The following is a 21,847-nucleotide window of genomic DNA, read 5'->3' on the forward strand; positions in this document are numbered from 1 at the left end:
TACTTTAGAGAAGGTGGTTCTCTAGTTGCACATCTGATGCTACTATTATTACACAAAGATACATCATATTGTTATTGAATTCATATGCAACCCTCAATATACCAATTATTGCATGTTCGATCGAGATATATAAGATGAAACAAACGTAATATATGTAATCATAACATATTGGTTATTGTAGGCACTACCAGTGATACATAGAGGATCATAGTGTGGTGTTTTTAGACCCTTTTATCATAATCCGATAGGAGTGATAAGACTTGAGTTCTGACATTCTTGTGATCAGTGGATTGATTCACATACTTGGGTAAACATAAGGTAAGCACATATGGTAAACAAATGTTTTTTCGAATCACATGAGTTGTGAATCCACTGCTAGCTGTATTTTTGAACCATTGAGGGTTATACAAGTATTAAATTATATGTGTTCCCGTTGAGATATTTGAATTCAAGGAGTTGATTTTAAAGTTTAAGTTTGATGGAGATCAAATACGTTACTTATAAAGAAGTTTATAAGTGGATTTTATATTTAGAAGTTGTAAAATTTAGCTTTACTGATAATTATGTGAGGAGGGTACAACTGTCTAATTTAGTAAAGGGGTTCGCAAAATAGGTGTCTGCTAAAAATGAACAGTCGAAAATTTTCATCTTCGAAATTTTCATTTTCATTTTATGAACGAAATTTGTATCATCGTCACATTGACGCTATCTGATCATCGATCAAAGGTTAATAGGTTCAAAATTATTTAATTATTAAATTTAGAATAAGCTGATTAAATAAAATTGGAGTAGTTTTGACTATATGTAATATTCACAAGAACTATTCTAGAGGGATCTAAAATTAATTAATTAATTACTAGTTATTTAATTATATTTAATTATGTTTTATCAGAAGTTGATAAATATTTAATTATATTATTTATTTTCAAAAGATGAAAATATACACGAGAATTTGAAATGGGAAAAATACATGATGAAAAGTCTTGATATCATGATGATTTTATTATTAAGAATAATAAATGTGTAATATTAATAATTGATACAGACATAACTTGATACACAAGAAAACTACCAGGATTCTCTTGTACTCTCTCCTACACACAGGTAATTAACAGAATAGCCACGGCCGATCACCACATCTCCACAACATCGCCACCCACCGCTGCTGCTGGATATCGTCTTCTTCCGGTTGCACAATCTCAACGCAAAGTTTGTATAGATTTTTAATGCGATCTATACAAAGAACATAGTCTTCCAATCGTGAACCTAATTCGAAGAATGAAGAACGGTGTAAATACAGTTGATCGTTCAAAAGGATATACAAAAAGTACTATATTTGTTAATCTCCAACTAGTTTGGTTCAAGTGTTTAAAATGCAAAGGTAAGCATCTGAACATTCTATGTATTCTAATTGCATCATATGACACCAAAGACGTTTATAACATCAAAATAAAAAAATTAAACTTTTGCTGAGTCTTTGGTATGAGAAAACGATATACCAACAAATACTCCCTGAATATGCATGTGGATTATGTTGTCATACGAGAATGACCATATACAGCACTTGATGATTGAAATTCGGGTGATTTGATGAACGGCTAAATCTAGAAATTTCTGGCTGTTACGAGTCCAGGGATGCTTGAGGAATGAGAGCAGAGGCAGCAATGCATGAGAAGTGCACCGAGGAGATTAGTACACTTTATATCAGAGTAATTGTATATCAATTGTGGGAGAAGTGTATATCAATTGTGAGAGTAGTGTACGAAGCGTGAAATAAAGTTTAGGAGGCAAAACTGGTTAAAAGCTTGACTATTGTAAGTCAAAATGAAAGGGACTTGTTTACATATAAAGAAAGGAAAATAAAAGAAAGGGGTAGGCCCCTAAATTTAATTCTCTCTTCCCTGTCGTTCTTAACTTCTCTCTCGGATTTCCCTTCTTTGATGCTAACTTGCAGGTGGATCTGATCTCCGAAGCGGTGCTTTAACATTGGTGCTCTCGTTGTCACTCAATTGAGGAGTTGACGTAGCAATTGAAGTGGTACATCAGTAAAGCGATGGCGGAAGGAACAAGATTTGCTCGATTAGAGGAAATTCTTTCCAAACTCATTAATCTCTAGTAATCTCAGTCAGTTTTAATTTAAATGCAGCACACGAGCATTGATACCATCAATACTTCACTCAGTGAGCTTGCGGTTGGCCTAAAAACCCTCGATTGAAGGTGGAGCAGCAGTTGAGGTGCAACAACCCCTCAGTTGGACCGAGTTCGCCACCACCGCCACAATCGGAGAAAAATATGAGTAGGTTCCAGAGTTCCGAGCTTCCAGCAGGGGCGAATAAAATGCGAATTGATTTTTCGAGATTTTCGTGGGATCATCCTTCGGCGTGGGTAGCTCGCATCCAGTGGTAGTTCAATAACGTTTAATTGTTGCATCCTTTCATTTAGATGGGGATGCTTTGGATTGGTTCGATTGGATGAATTGTAATGAACTGATTGCTGGTTGGACTGAGTTTTTGAATGCTATTATAAAAGGGTTTGGCCCATCGGATTATGAAGATCATTTTGGAAAATTGAGCAAGCTCACGCAATCCGGGTCCTTGGCTGTGTATTAACATCAATTTGAACACAATTTTATCGGCCATGATCACTAATTCATGCCATGAGTTTGTAAAAGTTGTATGAGGATAAATTTCAGATAGTGGTGGCTTGCCAGTTCACTGGAGCGACAACTCAGCAGCTTCTAAACAATCATTTGCACCGGTCACTCCGAGTCGACCCCTTTTACTTCCTACTCCACCGAGGCCCAAGAAATCTTATCCTATGAAGCGCCTCACTCCAGCAGAAATGTTTGTACGATGAGAGAAAGGCTTATGCTATAAATGTGACAAAAAAAAAATTTCGTGTCATAAATGTAAGGGACAATTTTTCTTATCCATTGTCCCAGAGGTTGAAGTAGCGGAGGAAGTTAGTGGGATATGAATGTTCATTGGTACCTCCAGAGAGTTGCGGCATACAAGACTGTCCAGAAATTAGTTTGCATGCATTGGTAGGACACCCTTGTCCTCGCACATTACGATCGAAGGCTCTAATAATAAAGGTGCATGTGCAAACTCTGATTGATGGGGGAAGCACTCATAATTTTATCCAAGAGCGCCTTGCTAGATTTTGAAGCTTGCAATAGTTCTTTCTCCGCATTTCTCGGTTATGATAGGCAATGGTCAATCTATGATGTGCCAAGGGTATTGTTCGAAGGTGACAATAGAATTGGACACCGAATCTTTTGTGATTGATTTCTACATTATCCAAGTGCAAGGAGCTAAAATTGTTTTGGGAGTGCAATGGCTCCAAGGATTGGGAAAATTCGCTATGGATTATTCCCAACTTTATATGGAATTTATATAAAATGGGAAGTCAGTGAAACTACATGGGCAACCGTGGGTACAAGTGGAAGAGCTCAATTCACACCAAATGCGGCGGCTGTCGCATACAGAGGGCCTCACTGGATGTTTCTAGCTGTTGTCATTGATTGGTTATTTTCCAAATAAATACAAAGTGCATCCAAATTCAGGGTCTTTGGCAGCACTCCTTGACTTGTATCAGGATGTGTTCATGGAACCAAAAGTCCTCCCACCTCATCGCTCCATAAACCATTCCATCCACTTTCTGCCCAACACCAAACCAATAAATGTTAAGCCTTACCGTTATGCTCATTTCTAGAAATCTGAAATTGAAAGGCTGGTAACTGAAATTCTTAACAGTGGAATCATTCGCCATAGCCAAAGTCCTTTTTCGTCCCATGTTTTGCTCGTCAAGAAAAAAGATGGTACTTGGCATTTTTGTGTTGATTACCGGGCTCTCAACCATGTTACTCTTAAAGATAAGTTTCCTATACCCACTATTGATGAACTTCTGGATGAATTGCATGGTGCCACCATCTTTTCTAAAATAAAGTTGAGAGCGGGGTACCATCAAATTCGTGTGAATTCTAAGGATATTCCTAAAACTGCATTCCGTACTCACGAGGGTCACTATGAATTTCTAGTCATGCCTTTTGGTCTTACCAATGCACCTGCCACGTTCCAAGCTTCCATGAACCTTATCTTTAAACCATTTCCGTTTGAGTTTGTCATCGTGTTCTTTGATGACATCTTGGTTTATAGCCGCTCACAGGAAGAGCATGTTTCACATTTGCAATCTACAGTGCCTTCGAGAAAACTCTTTTTTTGCAAAAAATTCCAAGTGTTCTTTTGCACAATCTTCCATTGATTACCTGGGCTCTGCGCAAGGAATTCAACCCGATCCTGTCAAAATCGAAGCCATTCGTTCATGGCCCATCCCTAAAAATTTGAAAGCCTTACGGGGTTTTTTGGGCTTATCCTGGTTCTATCGAAAGTTTGTGCGGGGTTAAACCTCCATTGCGCATGCCTTCACAGAACTAATAAAAAAAGATAGTTTTTTTGGTCATCTACAGCCCAATCTTCCTTTGATAACCTTAAACATTTTCTTAGCCATACACCTGTTCCGGCCTTGCCCTATTTTTCGTTACCATTTCTAACCCGAACCGATGCCTCAGGGGTAGGAATTGGGGCCGTTATTTTACAATAGGCGCGCATATGCGCGAATATGGCAGAAGACCTCGCACATATGCGCGAGACAGGGCGTGCATATGCGCGAGCAGATGGATTCGAATTATGTCGAGATAGTAGGTCTCGTGCATATGCGCGAAAACAGGGAGCGCATATGCGCGAGCACTGCTGTATGGAATTGTGACACTTGTCTAGCCATGCATTATAACATGTACAACAATCCTTCATTTCTTTAGAGTTGCAGCAGGAGAATATCGAAACCTCCATGAGAAATTCTCAAGTTCTTGATAGTAGAATTTGATTTGCGCAAGATCCGCCCGTCAGAATTTCAATCCGAATTTAGTACCGTGCTTCTATCGACAAGAACTCCAAAAGGGAATAAGTTTTACTACTTTTTGATATTATCCGAAAATATGATATTGAAAGAATCATGATATGATTGTTATTATGTGTTCCTGAGATTGTGATAATCGTATAATCGAAACCAGATCGAAGAACAAATATCCTACGAAATTGTTATGATTTTTCAGATTTGATTTGATTGAAAATATATACAGATTTGGTATCAGATTGTGTTGTTGATTGATTATGAGTTATTGAGATTGATGTTTATTGATATTGTATTTTTGGTATTTCGAGGTTATACCGTTATGCCGTCATAATTTGATAAGATTGAGATATCTTGTTTCAATGGAATGGTGATATTGTATATTTCGAATGTCGCTGCCAGATTGCGTATTGAAAACTTCGAATTCAAAACTTCGACTTCGTCAGATCGAGAAAATAAATGTATAAATCAAGGTTAAACCGACTTGAGTTTCTCAAAACCACATACTTATTTGTATTGTTTTAATACCTTTGAATTTATTGAATGTGTATGCTTATTCTATTGATTTATAGAAAAGCAGATAATAGAAGATAGATATCGAGAACGAGTCCTTGGCAGAGGTGCCAAGACACTGGATGTTTGGTTTATATTGATGTGCTTAGGAGTAGATTGACTCCTATTGCATAGATTTGATATAATGTGCCAACGTCTAGGAACCAGGATCCCTAGACCAGAGAAGATTCGAGTCAGAGATTTAAGAATCAAATAGTTTGATTTACAGTTTTATATTGTTTCATGTTTTCAGATTTGATTCATGTTATTGATATCTATTATATGCTTTTGTATATGTTGATATAAAATGCATGTATACGTTGTTTATACTGAGAATTATATTCTCACCGGAGTTATCTGGCTATTGTTGTGTTTGTATGTGTGCATGACAGCATGTGGGACAAGATCAGGGTCAAAAAGTGGATGAGAGATCAAGATTAGAGTGGAGATCTGGACATAGAAGTAGATTTGGCTTTCAATACTTGATGTATAGTTGTTGAACCCTAGTTTGATATGATGGTATTTTGTACAAGACTTGTACTATGGATCTTGATGTAGATATTGCTTTTAATCTTGTAATTGAAATAAGATTAATTATCATATGTTGCACACTTATGTATTTAAAAAAAAAAAATTAGACCCATATTATGCAATTGATCCATTTAATCCCAAAAATGATTTAAGAAGATGAATTAGGTTCGGGTCCCACAGCAGGTGATATCAGAGCAGTAGGTTCCTTAGATTGAGATAGAAGTGCGTGAGCGGGGTAGATTGAGTTTTCTTCCTTGCTTTTATCATGCTAGCATCACAGCATGTTGTAATGCTTTATACAATAGATGTTTACCTGATTTCTGATTTGATTAGAAACGTGTACTATTGAGATGAATCAGAACCGATTCTTGATCAGAGGTAAGATGATCAAAGGAGGACTGAGACAGATTTGTCAGATTTGATTACTAATGTGACACCCTAAAAACAAAAATGAATAAATGCATTTTTGTTAGTATAAATTTTTTTTATTTTCATTTTTGAATTTTTCACATTATTTTTCGGTACAAATTTTATTTATCCAAAGTATCTAAAAATACATTAAAATACATCACAATACACTTAAAAATTCATCAAACACTATGAGATTCTCATTCCAAAACCAAATACCCAAAATATAATAAAATATTATAATTAAGCTAAACATATATGTTAAGTAATTAAGTGCAATAATTATTAAATTCAATATAAGATAAATTATAATTAGGTTCAATACATAGATACAAGAATATAATAATAATAAGTTTTGATAAACATAATATTTTTGCATATAATGAATAAATAAATAAATAATGAATAAAAAAATAATAATAGTAAAATTTAAGGATAAGATTGGATTCTCGTATCGAAAGAAGAAATCCGAGAGATAAAAGGTAACGAAAGAAGAAGAAGAAGGAAAGTGAAAGGAAAAGAGAAGAGAAAATAGAAGAAAATCCATATCTTTCCGAAAAAATTCCATATCTTTTCATTTTCATTTTCACTCCAAACCAACAGAAGAAATCCGAGAGATAAAAGGTAACGAAAGAAGAAGAAGAAGAAGGAAAGTGAAAGGAAAAGAAAAGAGAAAATAGAAGAAAATCCATATCTTTCCGAAAAAATTCCAATAAATCACTAATTATTCACCTCATATCGTAAAAAAATATAGCGCTGGAGGTGTCGTAAGAGGATCGATCAAAAACAAGAAAATCAAACAAAGATATTCCGAGAAACGGCAAAGGAATCCCGTTTCAAGCAAGATAATATATGCTCATCTTTCTTATAGCTACACATCAAACTAGAGGTTGCCTTGAACACAAAAGTTGTACCTCTTGTTGCGTAGATAAGGTACATGCCGTCCGTCGTCCCAAAATATTGCCGGAACTAACATTTTCGGAATACCGGAGTACCTTAGTTATCCATACGACGATATTTAAATCTGGTATTGATCGGTTAGGAATTGGAAAAAAACTTTCAACATAAGAATTAAAGATCTTACAAAGTTACATATGCTGGAAAAAAACCCGGCCGTGCGTGGCCACCGGAAGGCTAGCCACGTGTCGGAACCGTGGGCGCATGAACCACACGCGCCGCCGTATCGTCAAATTTCCGGTGGCTGAACTTTCCTGGTGATGTTTCCGACTTTTTGGCCAACTTTCGTAATGTTTAGAGATATCTTCTAATTAATATGAATTTTTCGAACTTAAGTAAAATCAACCGGGTTAAATTTTGAACAAAAAATAATCTGGAAATGATCAGCTATTTACTTAAAACTCTAACATATAAATATCATTCATAATATATTTTAGGATTTGCTCCAGCAACTCGGATTACTAATCAAGCCTAAATTGTAAGTTATCAGGTGAGAAAATTACTATTTATTCTTCTATTAAAGCCTTTGCCATTTGGCCTAGAAATTTCAATAGCTGTTATTTAATGTTCAAATATCATCTACAATTCATTTCAATTACTGATATATTTTATTGCATATTTATGAATGGATTGATATACCATTAATGAATGGAGTCATGGACAACGGATTTCGGTCCGAAAATTGAGTCCACTGGACAACGTGGCTTCGGGCCGGAAAATTAGTCCGATGAACAACGGGTCAAAAGTCCCGGGTATATGGTTCATCTGAACAACACGCACCGTATACTTCGGTCCGGAGAATGTTCACCCGGCTCGTCAAAAGTGCTCAATTAGAGCCACCAATGTTAATGTAGAGGCCCGTATTTCGTATTTGAAAATTTACAGAATAATTTAAAATTTTTCTCTTTAAATAAATAACATGCCTCATTTATAAATAAACTAATAAAAGCTTTAATGTATAAAGTAGCAGCGGAAGTAAATAATGTTTTCAAAACCACCACTTAAAATAATTCTTCAAAGTAAAAACTGATTTTGAACAAAAATAGTAAATGATAAACATGAGGTCCTCGGGTTCCTACTACTGCCGACCCAAGCTAGCTCACTGGTCCCTGCCCTCGGCCTCGACCCCATCAATACCTACAACAATCAAGTCTAGTGAGTCTAAAGACTCAGCATGCATATATCATGGATAACAAGTAAATATATCATAAATTCGGCGTAACGTAAAAATATCGTATCGTAAAGCGTAACGTGAAAATCGTGTCATGGATAATTATAAATACGTGCATAAATGATAATCGTACATAAAATGTTTGCTCGATATAGCCCTGTCATAAAATAGCATATCATAATTTTTTGTTGAGATAATGTTCTACGCAAGTGGCCCATAACATAACATGAATCGTCTGATAAGACTAAACCACAGTATACTGGGTGGTAGAGATCATCACAGCCCTTGGACTGGATATCCGTACCCATACAAAAACATAACCGGTCGTAGGTCACCAGGTGAAGCAATAATCCATAAGCTGAATCCCATAAGCATGAGGTGGCCACATGACATATTACATACATATCAAAAATAAACATTTTATATTATGCATGTAATATAATTAAAAATCCTGTTTTATTTTACAAATTGGGTTGGATCGTTCCCGGGCTCACTTGGACCTAATTCTAACATGAGGGACATGCAAATAATGTTGAACTTGAGAATAGCTTCGTAATTGAACCCAAAAACGGGGCCGACTTGACCAACAACTTAAATTCTAACCATGCCTCCGTACCAACTCAAACCGACATCAAACCATCGTTTAGTCATGGTCAAAATACACCTAACACGATGAAATAATGCTCCTAAGAATTGTAATACTCAAAATTTGGTGAATGGAGGCCAAAAACATGAAACGCTCTTTCGATTATCACTTTGGCACATTGCACCGTAAATTCTCGTACGACCTCCAAACTTAACCAAATCACAAACGGCCAAAACCATGACCTTCATAACTCAATAGGTACTGTCCATTCTAAGGCCATAGGCTAAAAGCCAACCAATAACTCAAACATGACCTCTGAACCGAAGACAAAGTTTCTCCAGCGGCAACAACTGTGCTTGCTTCGCTTTGATTACAAGGCTAATGGCCATTGGGGCTTGAACCACCAACCAGAGCCTCTCCCCAACATCCTAAGGTGTGGTGTGAACCATGGCTAAGGGCCCTAGGCCAACTACTATCTAAGCAACCACCTACGACAATCCAACGCTTCACCCGAGAACGCATACTGCACGCGTGTGGTGTTGCGATTGTTTTGCTGTCATGTATCATTCCAGTGGCCATGTGACTGACCATGACATGATCTAGACATCATGGGATATTGCGTGAACCATGGCTAAGGGCTAAAAAGCCAACCAAGATCCACACCAACCTCAAAACCGAAACTACACATGCAGGAAAAGAAAAGGGTTCGAAGGGGGCGCTTGCCTTGTTTCTGTCCGAACGACTTGGGACATGGCTCAAGCCACTTAAGGCCGACTTTACCACGTCCTATGCTTTCTAGGAGAGGTTCCTAGCCATGGCTACCGGCCATAGGCCAGCATGACTCGAACACTATCCTACGCAAGCCAATGACAGCAAATGAACCTCGAATAAGACACTTGTTTCTCACTTACCGAGTCGAGCACCTAACTTACGGTTTTGGGGCTTGAACCCTTGATCAAACTTGACCCTAAGATACCCTAGGAAATGAACATAAGCAGCCTTGGGAGCCTAGGAACCGAGCCAACATTCAAATCAACAAAACAAGCCAAACCGTGAAGGCACAAGGGAGAGCTGAAAATTCTGTGCATGGTTTTTTGAAAATTGTGTGACATAATTTTGGTTTTTGCTTCAAGATTCATGAACATATCAGGGTTTAAAATACGTATATGACTTGATTGAAGAGCAAAAGATAACATAAACATTCCTTGAATTTGTTTCGAAAAAAAACAAAGGATTACGACGAACACGGCGCGGCGGAGACGGAGTTCCTTTTCTTTTCTACTAGTTTCCCTCTTATTATCTTGCTTGAGCTTCTCACGATTTTTCTACTAAATATGCTCTGATATTTCGAGAATGATGAGAGGGAAATGGCTAGGAGATGAATGATGAAGTTGCAAAATAGATGGGAGATTTGAAAGGCAAGATAAAATCTTTCTATCCTTTGAGTTTGTTAGATAGGAAATGATATGATATCAAGGGATTTGAGGGATATTTAGGAGGTGCATGGCCGATTTTTTCTATGAAATATGGGTAGGAATATTGCTTAATTAATAATTATTGAGGATTTAAAATGAGGGAATTAACTATGCCATGAAAGGATTAAGGAAAGATATCAATAGAGAGTTACTAAAATTAATCAAATCCTCAAAGTGTGGTGGCCGAAATTTGCTAGATAAAATGGGGTAAAATATTGCTTAAATTATTAATTTTAATTCTTTAAAGTTTTAAACACTAATTATGTATTTTAGTGAAATAGTAAATTTAATTTAGGATGGTAATTATCTTGCATGCATGGCTAATTCTTTAAATTAAATTACTAGCATGTTAAGTTACAATTTTTTAAATAAAATAAGCCTAGATTAACTTATCTCAATTGGTCATACATTTTAATTTAGGCTTTTAATTAATTATTGGACATAAAAGAATTTATTTACTACTTATCTCTAATAAATCCTTAAACATTCTTTTTCATAATAATATATTATTTATCTTAAATAAATTCTATGAATATTTTCTTATTATTAAATTTTATCTCAATATTCCAACTCCAGTCCGGCCTCACTTATTTAACTGAAAAGATAAAGCTAAACTACTGCGTAAAATAACTCAACAAACTTAAAGAAAAGAATTTAAATCCTCGTGCATAAACAGATCATTTTAATTTAAGAAATAGTAATTATGCATGGCTTATACGTAGTCTGATTTAACGGGTTCTACAGTTAATTTATGAAATTTTCATTTATCTATTATTCCATTGCATAGCATTCATAACATCTAAATTCTTATGCCTATTACTTCACGCATAATTATAATGAAGCGCTATTTTAATTTATTTAAAAGCTATATACTGATTTAAACTCACTAAGTTCTCAAAGACTTAACTGTAAAGACCCTAAAACTCCTTGCTTGAAAATTTGGGGAAAATTAAAAATTTTCTTTTTAAATAATTAAAATGCCTCATTCATAATTAAACCGATAAAACAAAGTTTGATATCCAAGATGGCAGCGGAAGAAAATAATAAATGCTGAACTGAGGTCCTCGGGTGCCACTACTGCCGACCCGAGCTGGCTCACTGATCCCCGCCCTCGGCCCTGACCTCATCGGTACCTACAACAATCAAGTCTAGTGAGCCTAAAGACTCAGCATGCATATATCGCAGGTAACGAGTAAAATCTTGAAGTAAAATATGCATGGGATAAAATATCATGTCATGAGGCATGCTGAAAGTAATCTGTACTGAGCAATTATAATACGTGCATAACTGAACTAAAAATCACAGTAAAAATATTTGCTCCTTGGAGCCCTGTACTGAAATAACTGGTAAAATTTTTGTTGAGATTATGGTCTACGCCTGTGGCCACTGCACTAAGCTGAAACTGATCGGTAACTGGCTACCGGGGAGGCTGAAACTGAACTGAGCTGGCCGGTCACTGGCGATCGGGTGGTACGATACTGAACTGATCGGTCACTGGCGACCGTATAAAATAACACTCCCACATAGTGAATGAACCACAAGCCATATCACATAAATCTCAAAAATAATCATTTTCTGTTTTCATGCACGTAATATAATTTAACTGGCATAATGAAAAATCCTGTAATTTTACCAACTGGATTGGATTGGATCGTCCCTTAGGCTCGCTGCAACCTAACTGTGCCATGAAAATATGCAATGGATTTTCTTGGGCAAACTTATGCAATTAAATTCTGAAAATGCGACAATTACGTCTAACGACCTCGTATTTTAATCATGACTTTGAACCAACCCGAACCAAAACTGAACCAACGTGACGTCATGATTAAAATACACTTAAAATTATGAATTTATGCTCCAAAAATGATGAGGGTCGAAATCTAGGTGAATGGAGGCCAAAACATGAAACGCTCTTTCGAGAGTCAATTTGGCACATCGCACCGTAAATTCTCGTACGACCTCAAAACTGATCCGAATGACAAACGGTCAAAAACATGACCTTCCTAACTCAATGAGGCACTGTCCAGTCCAAGGCCATGGGCTAAAAGCCAACCAAGAACTCAAACGACGCCTTTGAACAGCAGCATACTTTCTGTCAAAAATACAGCAGCTGCGCACTTGTTCGTCTTGTGTTGGTTTCGAGTCTATCGGCCATTGGGGCGTGAACCACCGACCAAAGACCCGTACCAACGTCCTAAGGAATGATTTGCACCATGGCTAAGGGCTTTTGGCCAGCCACAATTCGAACCATACCAGAAACAAAACCGAAACTCCAACCGAGAATGCTTTTGTATGCGTGTGTAGTGTGTTACTTCGATGGATGTCTCGTGTCGTTCCAGTGGCCATTTGATTGACCATGGCACGATCTAGACATCTAGGGGCATGATATGAACCATGGCTAAGGGCCATAGGCCAACCAAGATCCACATCAAACCACACAATTCGAAATGCATGTGCTGTACAATGAGAAATCCGAAGGGGGAGAGGGGGCTGTTCTAACGTTTTGTATAAAAACCGATGATCCATGGACCAAGCCACCAAAAGGGCGACTTAGTCACGTCTTAGACTTGCTAGGGGAGTGATCCAACCATGGCTAAGAGCCCTTAGGGCAGCCAAGATCAGATCAAACCCTCATGACAGGAAACTGAAATTTCGAACACCATTTTCTGCACCTATGGGACTTGCTGTCAATTCGGTTTTTCCAGCAAGCATGGGACTGAAACAAACGTTCTAACATGGTCCTAACATGTCTTAGTACATGTCCATAATCAGCTTTGAGCCCCTGGAACGATCCATCCCTGAAATCGAAACAAAACATACCAATCGTGAAGCATGGAAGTCGATAGAAAAATCTGTGCAGAATTTTTGTTTCGTGTCTACTAAAAATTCGGTTTTTAGCATGATGAAATTTGATCATGTACTGAAAAATACTTGCTAATATGACTTGATTGAGGTTTAGAAAAAGTATATACATGCCTTGGATTTGTTTGAAATAGAAACGAAAAGAAGAGACGAGACGGCGCGGAGGAGTGGAGCGTTTCTCTTGTTTCTTGCTCTCGATTTTTTTCTTGCCTTTCTCCCTAGCTATAATTCACGATTTTCTACTGAATATGAGTCTGAATTTCGAAAAAGGAGAGGGGGAGAAATGGTTATGGGAGTGAGGAGGGTAGGTGCAAGATATAAGGAAGGATATCAAGACCAAGTCTTTTCTAATTTGAATTTTGAATGGTTGTTTGATATCAAATGATTTGTTGGTGCTTGCTAGGTGATGGTGGCCGATTATTAGCTTGGTTTCTAGTCTAGGATATGCCCATTAATTAATTAAATTGTGCTCTCAAAAATCCTTGAATTATCCTATAATTTACATACAAAGAAATGGTCAAAGGTGAGTTGGCAATGATAGGCTATCAACTTTGGGGGGGGGAGGGGGGGGGGGCGAAATTATGCTAATAAAATGAGGGGAAATATTGTTATATAGTTGATAATTAATAACTCCTAAAAGCCTCACTAATCCTTTAATTAATTTAGTGAGCAAACCCCTTAATTATGCAACTTAAATGGGCTCATTTCTTAATCACCTCAAGCAATTAAATTAAATCCTCACACCTTCTTACTAACTTAAATGAACTTACTTGCTAGCTAAATAAAATCCTGGATATATTTCTCGAATCTTAAATTCTATCTCAAACTCCAACTCCGGTCCGGCCTCACTGAAATAACTGAAATGCTAAAAATCAACTACTGAACTGAAATAATAAAATAATTAACTTCAAAGAAATGCATTTAAAATAATCATGCAATGAAGTCAATTAAATTTAAAAATCTAGAATTATGCATGGCTTATACGTAGACTGATTTATGGGTTCTACATTAACCATCTGTTTCTTTTCGTCTATTGTAATTTCCAGACACAGGAACCCCAGAATTGGAACAGAAGGAAAATAACTGAAGTTGAAATAAGAGCATTTGAAAGTTGGGATAATCTGTTTATAAATAAATGTTAAACTTCTGCTATAAAATAATTGTACATATTTGAAATAAGAATGTAAATATTTGTATATAATCTTTTAATAACAGTAGAAAATATTTACATTTTATCTACAATATCTTTTTAATAATAATAATTGTAACGAACCGTACTTTTGCTATTTAAAATTTGTAGAAAAATTTAAAATTTTCTTAAATAAAAACATCTATAAGTTCGTCAACTCATCGTTCATAAAAATATCTTTGAAATCATCCATCACCAATAAAATTTTGCTAACAAAATGCTTGTTCCAAACATCCCTTACCAAAACATAAAATCAGAGTATTTTAAACTTGCATAAAAATATTAAAATAACGTGGGCGGTCCTCGGGTCTAGCCTCTCGGTCAGTCCAAGCCTGCTCCTTGGTCTCTACCTCCTGTCTCCTCATAGACATCCTCACCTGCATCGATCAAGTCTAGTGAGTCTAAAGACTCAACACGTATAAACTGGAAGTAACGAGTAGTACATAATAAAATCACATGCAACTTTAAAATAGGACATACATACAGAAAACTTGAACTTGCATAATAAAACTGAACATACGTACATACATACTTAGACGTGCCATCAACATATAGTTTTCTTAAACGTGCTTGTATACATGAACATACATAACTTCATCATTTTGCGTAGAGGATGTTTCAAAGCAAGTGACTCATAACATAATTCGCCTGATCAGACTAAACCACAGTACTGGGATGACAGGGACGTATCCACTGCCACATACATGAGATCCCAGTTCATAATTTAACGGGATGATTGGTCTACGTTCATAATTTAACGCTTTCCAATCACGATCTAAACCCGTTCATAATTTAACGGGCGGATTGGTCCCCGTTCATAATTTAACGCTTTCCAATCCTAAACATAATTTGGTCACAAGACATATAGCATACCTCAAAAACTTAAAATATTTTCTTGCACGTCAACATACTTACTTGGCGTTGAGGGATTCGTTGGACTTCGATTGGGGCCGTTGCTGCACATACTAACATGAATTTAAATACTTAACTTGCAGTGTCTTAGATGTAGGTACTCGAGCTCACAACCAAAGTGAATAAGTAGCTTATGACATTCTAGTTCGCTCCGGACTTGACTTCGTTTAATCATCGTACTAAACCATGACATAAAACCACAAAACAAATCCTATATTTTTACATAAATAAATTTTAACCATGGTGCTAAACCATGATATAAAACCACGAAGCAAATCCTAAAAAAAAATTTTTTTTTTTAAAAGGGGTACACGGACCCCGTGTACGGGTCCGGGTAGGCTCTGGAATTTCGTATTTTGAAGGAAAACGGACACGGACTCCGTGTAGGGGTCCGGGTAGGCACTGGACTTGCAAACTCACGAAAATTCACTAACTTATTCATTCACCCTTTCAATCCAAGCCTAAGGACCATGAACCAACACCTCAAGACTCATCCTAGGATATTATTACATTGATTCAAACTCATACAAACACCTCGAATGTTACCAAACATCGACAAGTAACTTCAATTCAACAATAACCCGTAATTCGGCATCGTTTCGCTTCCTACGACTTCTACTACATACCAAGACAATCCCGACCCAAACGAACCACCAATTAACACCTATATACCTCCCATAACATATCTAGACGTAGCAACGATCACCCGTCGATTCCCAACGAAGCCTGCAACAATAAAATCTCAAAAACGCATCAACACATAATTTTCTGAAAAATGAAGTTTGAGCAGTCCCACGAAAAACATCATAACTCACCCAATTGTTATCCAAATATTTCGAATTTTATATCAAATCGAGGGTATCAAAAAGTTCTACAATTTTTGTATTAAAAGTTTTCCCAGAATCCCGACAGAAAAATCGCAGTTTTCCAAAGAACAGAAAAAAGGGGATTTGAGATCTAACACTTACTTCAAAACTGATCCAAATCGTTTTCTGCTCAAGCGACGAACATCATACATAAAATTTTACGTATAAAAATAACACGACACATAATATGACGAAGATCCATGCAGAAATAACATAATATACGTGTCCTTGGATAATTTGAAATACCGTAACGGCGATTACCGAAGTGGAGACGGAGTGAGGGTCGATCCGAGACGAGTGTGGCACGATTTTATTTGAAGAAAATCCAACAAAATCTTGCTGGAACCGAAAGGGAGGGGCGGCTGCACACTTGGGAAGAAGACCCTAGGTTTTGCTCTTTTTAAAAAAATAAAAGAAGTGGAAATCTTAATGTGTGTGTGTTTAGGCGTTTATTAATGTGTAAAAGTGTGTGTGTGTGTGTGTGATTAGTAAATTAGGAAAAATTGCTTAATTAAATAATAAATAAAACTATTTAAAATACTAACACTCTTTAAACTTTAATAAAATCCCTCAATTAAAATAATGCACACAAAATTGCTAATTTTAAAAGTTTTGAATTCTTAAATAACTAAACACCTAAATAAGGCTTTAAAATGCTAAACTAAATAAATTATTTAAAATGCCCCTTCCTAACTTTTAAAATAAAAATATCGCATTTTAAATTGCCAAGAATCATCCCGGTCTTTTCTTCGATCCCGCCTCGAATAATCGCCTGAAACATGAAACTAGAAAAACATTTTAACGTGCATCGTATAAACATAATTAATTTAAAATAATACATTTAAATAAATCATGCACTACTAAGACTCGTTTTAAAATAAAATAAATGCTTTAATAATTAAATAAATGCATGGGTTATACGTGTACTGAATTTGGGCACTACAATAATAGTAAAAAATAAAAAAAATAAATAAAGATAGCAGTTCAATCAAGAAAGCTTGAAGGTAAATGTGGCACCTAGTAAGGGAATAATTATGAATTCCTAAACCGGGCACCACAGAGGTGGTATCAGAGCAGGTTTCTTAGAGCCTAGAGACAGGAGCCTAAGGTTTATTATAATGTCATACGTAATTGAAATGTTTTCCTTTCAGGATGACGGAGTCTAGTGGGACATCAAGAAATAAACAAACTATAATCATCAAAACAATGGAGGAAGAAATAAAAAAATTAAGCAAAGAAAACTCGGATTTGAAATGCCTAATGAATATGTATCGGGAGCATTTTGAAAACTTTGGAACAACTGAAACTTTTCATGGATTTATTGAAGAACAGATGAGGGATGATAAGATTGAGATGTCTTGTTTGAATGGAATGGTGATATTTTATATTTCGCATGTCATTGCCATATTGTGTATTGACAGCTTCGAATTCAAGACTTCGACTTCGTCAGATCGAGAAAAAAGTTTCCCGAAACCACATACTTATTTGTCTTGTTTTAATACCTTTGCATTGATTGAATGTGTATGCTTATTTTATTGATTTATAGAAAAGCAGAGAATAGGAGATAGATATCGAGAACGAGTCTTTGGCAGAGGTGCCAAGACACTGAATGTTTGATTTATATTTATGTGCTTAGGAGTAGATCGACTCCTATTGCAGATATTCGATATAATGTGCCAGCGTCCGTGAACCGAGATCCCTAGACTATAGAAGATTCGAGTCAGATATTTAAGAATCAAAGAGTTTGATTTACAGTTTTATATCGTTTCATGTTTTCATATTTGATGCATGTTATTGATAACTGTTATATGTTTTTTTTATATGTTGATATGAAATACATGTATACGTTGTTTATACTGCGAATTATATTCTCACCGGAGTTATCCGGTTGTTGTTGTGTTTGTATGTGTGTATGACAACAGGTGGGACAGGAACATGGTCAAAAAGATGATGAGAGATCAAGATTAGAGTGGAGATCCGGACTTAGAAGTAGATTTAGCTTTCAACGCTTGATGTATAGTTGTTGAACCCTAGTTTGATATGATGGTATTTTGTACAAGATTTGTACTGGATCTTGATGTAGATATTGCTTTTAATCTTGTAAATGAAATAAGATTATTTATCATATGTTGTGCACTTATGTATTTTTAAAAAAAAATTAGACCCATATTATATAATTGATCCATTTAATCCCAAAAACAATTTAAGAAGATGAATTAGGTTCGGGTCCCCACACTGTAGCAGATTCTTTATCCTGCCAATTTGAGCTTTTAGATTATGGTTGTGGCATCTCAAGTCAGCTACTGGCCATCTCGATTCCTTCATTCCAATTCCTGACACAACATAAAGATTATGTGGAGTTCAGCCCTTTCTACAAAAATCTTATCAACAAGCAGTCTGCTGCACTGAGACCGATCTTCCATCTTAAGGATGGTTTCGCTTATCGACACCATTGCATTTGTGTTGACCCTAACTCCCAAATTATTCCCCAAATCCTATTCGAGTTTCATAACACTCCCGTTGCAGGGCACGGAGGGATGCACAAGACCTTAGCTTAAATCATTCCATGTTTTTATTAGGAAAATATGAAGAAGGATATTCAGGTTTATGTGGCTAACTGTGCTATTTGCCAACAAACAAAATATAGTACATAGAAATTACAACGGTTGTTGCAGCCCTTATAAGTTCCAGCTGGGGTGTGGGAGGATATATCAATAGATTTCATCACTGGTCGTTCTCCTTCGAAATGATTTTCAGTGATTTTGGTGGTGGTTGATAGGCTGTCAAAATTCTCCCATTTTGGGGCGCTAAAGTCGAGGTTTACTGCAACCATGGTAGCAAATTTATTTGTGGTTATGGTGGTTAAGCTCCAATCCTTTCCCAAATCTATTGTGTCGGACCGCGACCCTATTTTCTTGAGAAAATTCTGGTCAGAGTTGTTTAAATTCTGTGGACACATCATTGGCAATGTCTAGTGCCTACCATCCGCAAACCGATGGACAAACGGAGGCACTAAACAAATGCTTAGAGCAGTATTTGCATGACTTGGTGATGGATCAACCATCTCGCTGGGTTTGTTTTCTGTCTTGGGGAGAGTTGTATTACAACACCATGTCTCATTCTTCTATAAAAATGACACCTTTTGAGGCGGTGTTTGGGAAGCCTCCTCCATCTAGTCCTTCTTATATTACAAACTCCTCATCTGTTGATGCGGTGGATACCTTGTTATGAGATCGGGGTGAGTTGTTGTATTCTTTACGTGCCCATATGCTGCAAGCACAACAACGGTTGAAATTTCAGGCTGATAAGAAGCGTTCAAAAAAAGTGTTCGAGGTGGGTTAGTACTGCTATATTCGGTTACAGCCACACAAACAAACTTCCTTGGCCGGCCATTGTTACACCAAGTTGAGCAAGAGGTATTACGGTCCATTCAAAATAATTAAACGAGTGGGTGTGGTTGCATACAAATTGGAGCTACCACCTACAGTGAAAATCCACCCTATTTTTCACATTTCGGTGCTAAAAGCTTGTACAAATCCCGAAGAAGTTCCAGATGTAATGCCCGAATTTTGAAAAAAAAATTACTGTTCATCGGCACTATTCAAGCGTTGCGGCCCTAGAATAGTGGCGCCTAGGCGCAAATTTGGCGCTGAGGCGCTAAAAAATGGTGCTGCGGCGCTACAGAAGTGAAAAATCAATTTTTAAATCAACTTTCACCTCTTCCAATCATTTCTCGTCCTTCTCTTCCACCGAAACCCTCTTTCCTTCCATTTTCTAAATTTCTTTCTTCAATCTATGGGAGATTTGTTGAAGAAAATTATGAAATGAAGGTAGATTTGTGATCCTCTCATCACGAGCTTCACAAGGATGTAAGTTTTTCCGATTTTTGTTTAAGTTTGGAAATGGGTTGAGTTTAGAATTGATATTTGAGTTGATATTTGAGATATTAAGATGTTGAATATGTTGTATTTGAGTTGGTTTGAATTTAAAATGGATATGAGCATGGTTTCTTGTTTCTGTGCATGATCAATTTTTATGCCTACTGTATTTTGGGTATATGGGACGGCTCTAGTTGGATTTTGGAGTTATGGTCTTCATCAAACTTGTAGACAATTTAGTTATCTTCGATTTTGTTCTTGAATCACTAAATTCCATGAAGAAATGAGAGAGATATGTGATTCTTACTAAAAATGGTCTGGAAATCCGAGTTAGTGCAGATTTGTGTCCATGTCTTTTGTCTATTCAAATTCTGGTATTAATCGGTTGGGATTCTGAATTTGTTGTTCAAATGAAAGTAATAGAACATTGTCTTGTCTTCGAACTGATACCAAATGGGCTTGATTCCATTGATTATTGAGGAGTTATGCTCGAAATACTAAACTATGTCAGATTTGTACAGATGAATAATTTCGAAAATTTTATTGTATGTTTCAGATTATGAACGACTGAGTAAATTACTTTATTTTACAAAAGTTTGTGAAGAAGACATGTTGGGCTTTGCGTTTTCTTGCATATCCAATTCGCGGATTTTGATTTGAAGTAGTATTGTACTAATTATGAATTTTGAACAGAAACTGCTTTGTTTTGATAAATAATCCGAATTCTATAGATAATATACTTCAGAGGTTCAAGGCTTCTCAACTACACATTTCGATCTCTTTTTGGTAATATTCTAAAGGTATGTTACGGTCGTTAACATACGAGGTAAAAGTATCATTTTTATTTTAAATTGAAAATTCTATGGCTCGATTAATAACTTGTGATTTGGTGATGATTGTTGTCTTGAGATGATGATACTGATTTGCATCATTACATTGCATATTGAGCCACTTGTCGATTCAGATTTGATATGGCGGAGGTCGCCTTGATTTATTGATTTGTTGGACGTATGGGGCTATAGTTGAGTTGGCATAGTATATGCGGAGGTCGCTGCTATGGCCTGAACACTCTCTATAGGTGCACCATAGTCTTGGGATTGTAGAACACAGCAACCCACCCCGAGCGGATGAGTCGGTTGATGTTGTTGGGGGATTCTCTTCCCTTGGGTACCCCAAGACCAGATGATTCACTTGATCTTGAGATTTATTGATAGCCCACAGCTTCTGATCATGCATTGCATTATATTGCATCTTTATGAATTTCATATGAATTATTTGTCATTTTAAATTCTCATAGGTTATTGATTGTATCATACTAGGTTTATACTCACCGGCACGTCGGCTACCTATTGTTTTCATGTGCTTGACGGTAGGTGAGGCCAGGCTTGGGATGCCAGAGTCTAGCTCCAGGCAAGGAGATACGAGTTAGAGTGGGATTCTCGGGTCTTAAGAGCTATTTTATTATGTTGGGATTACTTTAGTTCACTACTTTATTTTGGCATGTTAAAATTTATATTTCAAACATTTGTGACATTTAAATTATTTTGAC

Source organism: Primulina eburnea, chromosome 9 (genome assembly GCF_022965805.1).
Source record: "Primulina eburnea isolate SZY01 chromosome 9, ASM2296580v1, whole genome shotgun sequence".
Lineage (NCBI taxonomy): Eukaryota > Viridiplantae > Streptophyta > Magnoliopsida > Lamiales > Gesneriaceae > Primulina > Primulina eburnea.